The sequence below is a fragment of the Oncorhynchus mykiss genome, chromosome 22 (genome assembly GCF_057628025.1).
Source record: "Oncorhynchus mykiss isolate SJ-2025 chromosome 22, ASM5762802v1, whole genome shotgun sequence".
Classification (NCBI taxonomy): Eukaryota; Metazoa; Chordata; class Actinopteri; order Salmoniformes; family Salmonidae; genus Oncorhynchus; species Oncorhynchus mykiss.
In genome coordinates this window covers 50,868,576-50,881,794 of record NC_143043.1, presented here as the reverse complement: position 1 = coordinate 50,881,794, position 13,219 = coordinate 50,868,576, and the positions used below count along the sequence as shown (strand labels likewise).

The window sequence follows — 13,219 nt, the reverse complement described above, 5'->3', positions numbered from 1 at the left end:
ATTATGTAAGACCAGCAAGATCTACACCAGCTAGATCTACTGTCTCTATTATATTATGGCAGACCAGCTAGATCTACTGTCTCTATTATATTATGACAGAGAAGCTATTTCTACTGTCTCTATTATATTACAACAGACTAGCTATATCTACTGTCTCTATTATATTACGACAGATCAACTAGATCTACTGTCACTATTACATTATGACAGACCAGCTAGATATACTGTCTCTATTATATTACAACAGACCAGCTTTATCTTCTGTCTCTATTATATTACGACAGAACAGCTAGATCTACTGTCTCTAATATATAAGGACATACCAGCTTGATCTACTCTCCCTATGACATTATGACAGACCAGCTAGATCTACTGTCTCTAATATATTATGACAGAGCAGTTAGATCTACTGTCTCTGTTGTAATATGACATAACAGCTAGCTAGATCTACTGTCTCCATTATATTATGACAGACCAGTTAGATCTAATGTCTCTAATTTATTATGACAGACCAGCAAGTTCTACTGTCACTATTATACTATGACAGACCAGCTAAATCTTCTGTCTCTATGATATTATGACAGACCAGCTAGATCTACTGTCTCTAATATAATATGACAGACCAGCTGGATCTACATTCTCTATTATACTATGACAGATCAGCTAGATCTACTGTCACTATTAAATTATGACATACCAGCTAGATCTACTGTCTCTAATATATTATGACAAACCAGTTAGATCTACTGTCTCTATTATATTATGACAGACCAGCTAGATCTACTGTCACTATTATTTTATGGCAGACCAGCTAGATCTACTGTCTCTATTATATTATTATAGACCAGCTAGATCTTCTGTCACTATTATTTTATGGCAGACCAGCTAGATTTACTGTCTCTATTATATTATGACAGAGAAGCTCCGTCTGCTGTCTCTATTATATTACAACAGACCAGCTTTATCTCCTGTCTCTATTAACTTATGACAGACAAGCTATATCTACTGTCTCTCATACATTATGACAGACCAGTAAGATCTACTGTCTCTGTTGTATTATGACAGACCAGCTAGATCTACTGTCTTCATTATATAATGACAGACCAGCTAGATCTACCGTCTCTAATGTATAATGACAGACCAGCTTTATCTCCTGTCTCTATTAACTTATGACAGACCAGCTAGATCTACTGTCACTATTAACATTAGGACAGACCAGCTAGTTCTACTGTCACTATTACATTATGACAGACCAGCTAGATATACTGTCTCTATTATATTACAACAGACCAGCTTTATCTTCTGTCTCTATTATATTACGACAGAACAGCTAGATCTACTGTCTCTAATATATAAGGACATACCAGCTTGATCTACTCTCCCTATGACATTATGACAGACCAGCTAGATCTACTGTCTCTAATATATTATGACAGAGCAGTTAGATCTACTGTCTCTGTTGTAATATGACATAACAGCTAGCTAGATCTACTGTCTCCATTATATTATGACAGACCAGTTAGATCTAATGTCTCTAATTTATTATGACAGACCAGCAAGTTCTACTGTCACTATTATACTATGACAGACCAGCTAAATCTTCTGTCTCTATGATATTATGACAGACCAGCTAGATCTACTGTCTCTAATATAATATGACAGACCAGCTGGATCTACATTCTCTATTATACTATGACAGATCAGCTAGATCTACTGTCACTATTAAATTATGACATACCAGCTAGATCTACTGTCTCTAATATATTATGACAAACCAGTTAGATCTACTGTCTCTATTATATTATGACAGACCAGCTAGATCTACTGTCACTATTATTTTATGGCAGACCAGCTAGATCTACTGTCTCTATTATATTATTATAGACCAGCTAGATCTTCTGTCACTATTATTTTATGGCAGACCAGCTAGATTTACTGTCTCTATTATATTATGACAGAGAAGCTCCGTCTGCTGTCTCTATTATATTACAACAGACCAGCTTTATCTCCTGTCTCTATTAACTTATGACAGACAAGCTATATCTACTGTCTCTCATACATTATGACAGACCAGTAAGATCTACTGTCTCTGTTGTATTATGACAGACCAGCTAGATCTACTGTCTTCATTATATAATGACAGACCAGCTAGATCTACCGTCTCTAATGTATAATGACAGACCAGCTTTATCTCCTGTCTCTATTAACTTATGACAGACCAGCTAGATCTACTGTCACTATTAACATTAGGACAGACCAGCTAGTTCTACTGTCACTATTACATTATGACAGACCAGCTAAATCTACCGTCACTATTACATTATTACAGACCAGCTAGATCTACTGTCTCTATTGTAATATGACATAACAGCTATATCTACTGTCTCCATTATATTATGTCTGACCAGCTAGATCTACTGTCTCTATTATATTACGACAGAGAAGCTACATCTACTGTCTCTAATATATTATGACAGACCATCTGGATGTACATTCTCTATTATACTATGACCTACCAGCAAGATCTAATGTCTCTATTATATTATTATAGACCAGCTAGATCTACTGCAACAATTACATTATGATAGACATGCTAGATCTACTGTCTCTAATTTATTATGACAGACCAGTTAGATCTACTGTCACTAATTTATTATGACAGGCCAGCAAGATCTACAGTCTATATTATGACAGACCAGCCAGATCTACAGTCTCTATTGTATTATGTCAGACCAGCAAGATCTACACCAGCTAGATCTACTGTCTCTATTATATTATGGCAGACCAGCTAGATCTACTGTCTCTATTATATTATGACAGAGAAGCTATTTCTACTGTCTCTATTATATTACAACAGACTAGCTATATCTACTGTCTCTATTATATTACGACAGATCAACTAGATCTACTGTCTCTAATATATTATGACAGACCAGCTAGATCTACTGTCACTATTACATTATGACAGACCAGCTAGAGATACTGTCTCTATTATATTACAACAGACCAGCTTTATCTTCTGTCTCTATTATATTACGACAGACCAGCTAGATCTACTGTCTCTAATATATAAGGACATACCAGCTTGATCTACTCTCCCTATGACATTATGACAGACCAGCTAGATCTACTGTCTCTAATATATTATGACAGAGCAGTTAGATCTACTGTCTCTGTTGTAATATGACATAACAGCTAGCTAGATCTACTGTCTCCATTATATTATGACAGACCAGTTAGATCTAATGTCTCTAATTTATTATGACAGACCAGCAAGTTCTACTGTCACTATTATACTATGACAGACCAGCTAAATCTTCTGTCTCTATGATATTATGACAGACCAGCTAGATCTACTGTCTCTAATATAATATGACAGACCAGCTGGATCTACATTCTCTATTATACTATGACAGATCAGCTAGATCTACTGTCACTATTAAATTATGACATACCAGCTAGATCTACTGTCTCTAATATATTATGACAAACCAGTTAGATCTACTGTCTCTATTATATTATGACAGACCAGCTAGATCTACTGTCACTATTATTTTATGGCAGACCAGCTAGATCTACTGTCTCTATTATATTATTATAGACCAGCTAGATCTTCTGTCACTATTATTTTATGGCAGACCAGCTAGATTTACTGTCTCTATTATATTATGACAGAGAAGCTCCGTCTGCTGTCTCTATTATATTACAACAGACCAGCTTTATCTCCTGTCTCTATTAACTTATGACAGACCAGCTATATCTACTGTCTCTCATACATTATGACAGACCAGTTAGATCTACTGTCTCTGTTGTATTATGACAGACCAGCTAGATCTACTGTCTCCATTATATAATGACAGACCAGCTAGATCTACCGTCTCTAATATATAATGACAGACCAGCTTTATCTCCTGTCTCTATTAACTTATGACAGACCAGCTAGATCTACTGTCACTATTAACATTAGGACGGACCAGCTAGTTCTACTGTCACTATTACATTATGACAGACCAGCTAAATCTACCGTCACTATTACATTATTACAGACCAGCTAGATCTATTGTCTCTATTAAATTATGACAGACAAGCTAGATCTACTGTCTCTAATACATTATGACAGACTAGCTGGATCTTCATTCTCTATTATACTATGAACGACCAGCAAGATCTACCTACTATATTATATTATGACAGACCAGCTAGATCTACTGTCTCTATTATTTCATGGCAGACCAGATAGATCTACTGTCTCTGTTGCATTATGACAGACAAGCTAGATCTACTGTCTCTCATATATTATGACAGACTACTGTCTCTCATATATTATGACAGACCAGCTAGATCTACTGTCTCTATTATATTACGACAGAGAAGCTACATCTACTGTCTCTACTAAATTAAGACAGACTAGATGGATCTACATACTCTATTATACTATGACCAACCAGCAAGATCTACTGACTCTATTATATTATGATAGACCAGCTTGATCTACAGTCTCATATTATGGCAGACCAGCTAGATCTACTGTCTCTATTACATTATGACAGACCAGCAAGATCTACTGTCTCTAATTTATTATGACAGACCAGCTAGATCTTCAGTCTCTATTATATTATGACAGACCAGCTAGATCTTCAGTCTCTATTATATTATGACAGACCAGCTAGATCTACTGTCACTATTACATTGACAGACCAGCTAGATCTACTGTCACTGTTACATCATGACAGACCAGCTAGATCTACTGTCTCTATTACATTATGACAGACCAGCTAGATCTACTGTCACTATTACATTAACAGACCAGCTAGATCTAATGTCTGTAATATATTATGACAGACCAGCTGAAACTACATTCTCTATTATACTATGACTGACCAGCAAGATCTATTGTCTGTATTATATTATGAGAGACCAGCTAGATCTACTGTCTCTATTATATTATGACAGAGCAGCTAGATCTAATGTCTCTAATTTATTATGACAGACCAGCTTTATCTCCTGTCTCTATTAACTTATGACAGACCAGCTAGATCTAATGTCTGTAATATATTATGACAGACCAGCTGGAACTACATTCTCTATTATACTATGACTGACCAGCAATATCTATTGTCTCTATTATATTATGACAGACCAGGGAGATCTACTGTCACTATTACATTATGACAGACCAGCTAGATCTACTGTCTCCATTATAATTTGATAGATCAGCTAAATCTACTGTCTCTTATATTATGACAGACCCATTACATCGACTGAATCTATCATATTACAAAATACCAGCTGGATCAACTGTCTCTATAATATTTTGAAATAACTACTAGAACTACTGTCTCTATTATATGACAGACAAGCTATATTTACTGTCTCTATTATATTACTACAGACCAGCTAGATCTACTGTCTCTAATATATTATGACAGACCAGCTAGATCTACTGTCACTATTACATTATGACAGACCAGCTAGTTCTACTGTCTCTATTATATTACGACAGACCAGCTGGATCTACATTCTCTATAATACTATGACCTACCACCAAGATCTACTGTCTCTATTAAATTATGACAGACCAGCAAGATCTACTGTCTCTAATATATTATGACAGACCAGCTAGATCTACTGTCACTATTACATTATGACAGACCAGCTAGATCTACTGTCTCTATTATATTACGACAGACCACCTGGATCTACATTCTCTATAATACTATGACCTACCACCAAGATCTACTGTCTCTATTAAATTATGACAGACCAGGAAGATCTACTGTCTCTAATATATTATGACAGACCAGCTAGATCTACTGTCTTTGTTGCATTATGACAGAGAAGCTCCGTCTGCTCTCTCTATTATATTACAACAGGCCAGCTTTATCTCCTGTCTCTTTTAACTTGTGACAGACCAGCTAGATCTACTGTCTCTTTTAAATTATGACAGACCATCTAGATCTACTGTCTCTAATACATTATGACAGACCAGCTGGATCCTCATTCTCTATTATACTATGACCAACCAGCAATATCTCCTGTCTCTATTATTTTATTATAGACCAGCTAGATCTACTGTCTCTGTTGTATTATGACAGACCAGCTAGATCTACTGTCTCTGTTGTATTATGACAGACCAGCTAGATCTACTGTCTCCATTATATAATGACAGACCAGCTAGATCTACTGTCTCTAATATATAATGACAGACCAGCTAGATCTACTGTCTCCATTATAATTTGATAGATCAGTTAAATCTACTGTCTCTTATATTATGACAGACACATTACATCGACTGAATCTATCATATTACGAAAGACCAGCTCGATCATCTGTCTCTATACTATTTTGACAGACCCACTAGAACTACTGTCTCTATTATATTTTTGACAGACCAGCTAGATCTACTGTCTTTTTTGTATTATGACAGACCAGCTAGATCTTCTGTCTCTATTCTATTATGACAGAGAAGCTCCGTCTGCTGTCTCTATTATATTACAACAGACCAGCTTTATCTCCTGCCTCTTTTAACTTATGACAGACCAGCTAGATCTACTGTCTCTTTTAAATTATGACAGACCAGCTAGATCTACTGTCTCTAATACATTGACAGACCAGTTAGCGCTACTGTCTCTGTTGTATTATGACAGACCAGCTAGATTTACCGTCTCTAATATATAATGACAGACCAGCTAGACCTACTGTCACTATTACATTATGACAGACCAGCTAGATCTACTGTCACTATTACATTATGAAAGACCAGCTAGATCTACTGTCACTATTACATTATGAAAGACCAGCAAGATCTACTGTCTCTATTATATTATTATAGACCAGCTAGATCTACTGTCACTATTACATTATGACTGTCCAGCTAGATCTATTGTCCCTATTATATTATGACAGACCAGTTAGATCTACAGTCTCATATTATGGCAGACCAGCTAGATCTACTGTCTCTATTACATTATGACAGACCAGCAAGATCTACTGTCTCTAATTTATTATGACAGACCAGCTAGATCTTCAGTCTCGAATATATTATGACAGACCAGCTAGATCTTCAGTCTCTATTATATTATGACAGACTAGCTAGATCTACTGTCACTATTACATTATGACAGACCAGCTAGATCTACTGTCACTATTACATTATGACAGACCAGCTAGATCTACTGTCACTATTACATTATGACAGACCAGCTAGATCTACTGTCACTATTAAATTATGACAGACCAGCTAGATCTACTGTCACTATTACATTATGACAGACCAGCTGTCACGTTCTGACCTTCGTTCGCGTGTGTTTTCCTTGTTTTAGTGTTGGTCAGGACGTGAGCTCGGTGGGCATTCTATGTTGTGTGTCTTTTTTGTCTATTTCTAGTCAGCCAGGATCTGCCAGAACTGCCAGTCAGCCAGGATCCGCCAGTCAGCCAGGATCTGCCAGAACTGCCAGTCAGCCAGGATCTACCTGGATCCGCCAGTCTGCCAGGATCCGCCAGTCGGCCAGGATCCGCCAGGATCTGCCAGAACTGCCAGTCAGCCAGGATCCGCCAGTCTGCCAGGATCCGCCAGTCAGCCAGGATCTTCCAGATCCGCCATTCAGCCAGGATCCGCCATTCAGCCAGGATCCGCCATTCAGCCAGGATCCGCCAGTCAGCCAGGATCTGCCAGAACCGCCAGTCAGCCAGGATCTGCCGGAACCGCCAGTCAGCCAGGATCTGCCGGAACCGCCAGTCAGCCAGGATCTGCCAGAACTGCCAGTCAGCCAGGATCTGCCAGAACTGCCAGTCAGCCAGGATCTGCCAGAACTGCCAGTCAGCCAGGATCTGCCAGAACTGCCAGTCAACCAGGATCTGCCAGAACCACCAGCCAGCCAGGAGCTGGTAGATTCATCAACCTTCCTGAGCTCCCTCTCAGTCCTGAGCTTCCTCTCAGTCCTGAGCTTCCTCTCAGTCCTGAGCTTACACTCAGTCATGAGCTTCCCCTCAGTCCCGAGCTGCCCCTCAGTCCCGAGCTGCCCCTCATTCCAGTGGGGCCCGTTGTTAGGGTTCCTAGGCCAAGGTTAGCAGCGAGGGTCACCACTCAAGGGACGCTAAGGAGGTGGACTAAGACAATTATGGAGTGGGGTCCACGTCCAGCGCCAGAGCCGCCACCGCGGACAGATGCCCACCCACACCCTCCCCTATAGGTTTAGGTTGTGCGTTCGGAGTCCGCACATTGGGGGGGGGGGGGGGTACTGTCACGTTCTGACCTTCGTTCGTGTGTGTTTTCCTTGTTCCTTGTTTTAGTGTTGGTCAGGACGTGAGCTGGGTGGGCATTCTATGTTGTGTGTCTGGTTTGTCTATTTCTATGTTTGGCCTGATATGGTTCTCAATCAGAGGCAGGTGTTAGTCATTGTCTCTGATTGGGAACCATATTTAGGTAGCCTGTTTTGTGTTGGGTTTTGTGGGTGATTGTTCCTGTCTCTGTGTTTGTTGCAACCGATAGGGCTGTTTCGGTTTTTTCACATTTCTTGTTTTGTAGATTGTTGTATTTACATCTTTATTAAAGATGCACAAAACTAACCACGCTGCGTTTTGGTCCGCCTCTCTTTCCCCAGAAGAAAACCGTTACACCAGCTAGATTTACTGTCTCTAATATATTATGACAGACCAGGCAGATCTACTGTCTCAATTCTATTATGACAGACCAGCTAGATCTACTGTCTCTTTTGAATTATGACAGACCAGCAAGATCTATTGTCTACAATTTATTATGACAGACCAGCTAGATTTACTGTCTCTAATATATTATGACAGACCAGCCAGATCTATGGTCTCTATTACATTATGACAGACCAGCAAGCTCTAGACCAGCTAGATCTACTGTCTCTAATTTATTATGACAGAACAGCAAGATCTACTGTCTCTATCATATTATGACAGAACAGCTAGATCTTCAGTCTCGAATATATTATGACAGACCAGCTAGATCTTCAGTCTCTATTATATTATGACAGACTAGCTAGATCTACTGTCACTATTACATTATGACAGACCAGCTAGATCTACTGTCACTATTACATTATGACAGACCAGCTAGATCTACTGTCACTATTACATTATGACAGACCAGCTAGATCTACTGTCACTATTAAATTATGACAGACCAGCTAGATCTACTGTCACTATTACATTATGACAGACCAGCTGTCACGTTCTGACCTTCGTTCGCGTGTGTTTTCCTTGTTTTAGTGTTGGTCAGGACGTGAGCTCGGTGGGCATTCTATGTTGTGTGTCTTTTTTGTCTATTTCTAGTCAGCCAGGATCTGCCAGAACTGCCAGTCAGCCAGGATCCGCCAGTCAGCCAGGATCTGCCAGAACTGCCAGTCAGCCAGGATCTACCTGGATCCGCCAGTCTGCCAGGATCCGCCAGTCGGCCAGGATCCGCCAGGATCTGCCAGAACTGCCAGTCAGCCAGGATCCGCCAGTCTGCCAGGATCCGCCAGTCAGCCAGGATCTTCCAGATCCGCCATTCAGCCAGGATCCGCCATTCAGCCAGGATCCGCCATTCAGCCAGGATCCGCCAGTCAGCCAGGATCTGCCAGAACCGCCAGTCAGCCAGGATCTGCCGGAACCGCCAGTCAGCCAGGATCTGCCGGAACCGCCAGTCAGCCAGGATCTGCCAGAACTGCCAGTCAGCCAGGATCTGCCAGAACTGCCAGTCAGCCAGGATCTGCCAGAACTGCCAGTCAGCCAGGATCTGCCAGAACTGCCAGTCAACCAGGATCTGCCAGAACCACCAGCCAGCCAGGAGCTGGTAGATTCATCAACCTTCCTGAGCTCCCTCTCAGTCCTGAGCTTCCTCTCAGTCCTGAGCTTCCTCTCAGTCCTGAGCTTACACTCAGTCATGAGCTTCCCCTCAGTCCCGAGCTGCCCCTCAGTCCCGAGCTGCCCCTCATTCCAGTGGGGCCCGTTGTTAGGGTTCCTAGGCCAAGGTTAGCAGCGAGGGTCACCACTCAAGGGACGCTAAGGAGGTGGACTAAGACAATTATGGAGTGGGGTCCACGTCCAGCGCCAGAGCCGCCACCGCGGACAGATGCCCACCCACACCCTCCCCTATAGGTTTAGGTTGTGCGTTCGGAGTCCGCACATTGGGGGGGGGGGGGGGTACTGTCACGTTCTGACCTTCGTTCGTGTGTGTTTTCCTTGTTCCTTGTTTTAGTGTTGGTCAGGACGTGAGCTGGGTGGGCATTCTATGTTGTGTGTCTGGTTTGTCTATTTCTATGTTTGGCCTGATATGGTTCTCAATCAGAGGCAGGTGTTAGTCATTGTCTCTGATTGGGAACCATATTTAGGTAGCCTGTTTTGTGTTGGGTTTTGTGGGTGATTGTTCCTGTCTCTGTGTTTGTTGCAACCGATAGGGCTGTTTCGGTTTTTTCACATTTCTTGTTTTGTAGATTGTTGTATTTACATCTTTATTAAAGATGCACAAAACTAACCACGCTGCGTTTTGGTCCGCCTCTCTTTCCCCAGAAGAAAACCGTTACACCAGCTAGATTTACTGTCTCTAATATATTATGACAGACCAGGCAGATCTACTGTCTCAATTCTATTATGACAGACCAGCTAGATCTACTGTCTCTTTTGAATTATGACAGACCAGCAAGATCTATTGTCTACAATTTATTATGACAGACCAGCTAGATTTACTGTCTCTAATATATTATGACAGACCAGCCAGATCTATGGTCTCTATTACGTTATGACAGACCAGCAAGCTCTAGACCAGCTAGATCTACTGTCTCTAATTTATTATGACAGAACAGCAAGATCTACTGTCTCTATCATATTATGACAGAACAGCTAGATCTACTGCCTCTAATTTATTATGACAGACCAGCTGGATCCACATTCTCTATTATACAATGACCGACCAGCAATATCTACTGTCTCTATTAAATTATGACAGACCAGCTGGATCTACATTCTCTATTATACAATGACCGACCAGCAATATCTACTGTCTCTAATATATTATGACAGACCAGTTGGATCTACATTCTCTATTATACTATGATAGATCAGCTAAATCTACTGTCTCTAATATATTATGACAGACCAGTTGGATCTACATTCTCTATTATACTATGATAGATCAGCTAAATCTACTGTCTCTTCTATTATGACAGACCAGCTGGATCTACATTCTCTATTATACTATGATAGATCAGCTAAATCTACTGTCTCTTCTATTATGACAGACCAGCTGGATCTACATTCTCTATTATACTATTATAGATCAGCTAAATCTACTGTCTCTATTAAATTATGACAGACCAGCAAGATCAACTGTCTCTATAATATTTTGACAGACCCGCTAGAACTACTGTCTCTATTATATTATGAAAGACCAGCTATATCTACTGTCTCTATTAAATTATGACAGACAAGCTAGATGTACTGTCTCTATTATATTATGACGGACCAGCAAGATCTACTGTCTCTAATATATTATGACTGACCAGCTTAATCTACCATCTCTATTTTATTATGACAGACCAGCTAGATCTACTGTCTTTGTTATACTATGATAGACCAGCCATATCTGCTGTCTCTATATTATATTACAACAGACCAGCTTTATCTCCTGTCTCTATTAACTTATGACAGACCAGCTAGATCTACTGTCTCTAATTTGTTATGAAAGACCAGCGAGATCAACAGTCTCTATTACATTATGACAGACCGTCTGGATCCTCATTCTCTATTATACTATGACCAACCAGCAAGATCTCCTGTCTCTATTATTTTATTATAGACCAGCAAGATCAAAAGTCTCTATTACGTTATGACAGACCAGTTAGATCTACTGTCTCTGTTATATTATGGCAGACCAGCTAGATCTACTGTCTCTATTCTATTATGACAGACCAGCTAGATCTACTGTCTCTTTTGAATTATGACAGACCAGCAAGATCTACTGTCTATAATATATTATGACAGACCAGCTAGATATACTGTCACTATTACATTATGACAGACCAGCTAGATTTACTGTCTCTAATATATTATAACAGACCAGCCAGATCTACGGTCTCTATTAAGTTATGACAGACAAGCAAGCTCTAGACCAGCTAGATCCACTGTCTCCATTATATTATGGCAGACCAGCTAGATCTACTGTCTCTGTTGTATCATGACAGACCAGCTAGATCTACTGTCTCTAATTTATTATGACAGACCAGCTGGATCCACATTTTCTATTATACTATGACCAAACAGCAAGATCTACTGTCTCTAATATATTATGATTGACCAGCTTAATCTACCATCTCTATTATATTATGACAGAACACCAAGATCTACTGCCTCTTTTACATTATGACAGACCAGCTAGATCTACTGTCTCCATTATAATTTGATAGATCAGCTAAATCTACTGTCTCTTATATTATGACAGACCCATTACATCGACTGAATCTATCATATTACGAAAGACCAGCTGGATCAACTGTCTCTATAATATTTTGACAGACCCACTAGAACTACTGTCTCTATTATATGACAGACAAGATAGATCTACTGTCTCTATTATATTACGACAGACCAGCTAGATCTACTGTCTCTAATATATTATGACAGACCTGCTAGATCTACTGTCACTATTACATTATGACAGACCAGCTGGATCTACATTTTCTATTATACTATGATAGATCAGCTAAATCTACTGTCTCTAATATATTATCACAGACCAGCTGAATCTACATTCTCTATTATACTATGATAGATCAGCTAAATCTTCTGTCTCTAATATTATGACAGACCAGCTGGAATAACATTCTCTATTATACTATGATAGATCAGCTAAATCTTCTGTCTCTAATATTATGACAGACCAGCTGGAATAACATTCTCTATTATACTATGATAGATCAGCTAAATCTACTGTCTCTTCTATTATGACAGACCAGCTGGATCTACATTCTCTATTATACTATGATAGATCAGCTAAATCTACTGTCTCTATTAAATTATGACAGACCAGCAAGATCAACTGTCTCTATAATATTTTGACAGACCCGCTAGAACTACTGTCTCTATTATATTATGAAAGACCAGCTATATCTACTGTCTCTATTAAATTATGACAGACAAGCTAGATCTACTGTCTCTATTATATTATGACGGACCAGCAAGATCTACTGTCTCTAATATATTATGACTGACCAGT

The 13,219-nt window shown here is 39.6% G+C and overlaps 1 protein-coding gene across 1 annotated transcript in view; it reads right to left on the bottom strand.

The window, feature by feature from the left end:
• LOC110501941 (cyclic AMP-dependent transcription factor ATF-2) overlaps positions 1-13,219 on the bottom strand; it is a 109,483-nt gene that overhangs the window by 36,818 nt on the left and 59,446 nt on the right. The gene's annotated exons all lie outside the window — the stretch shown is intronic.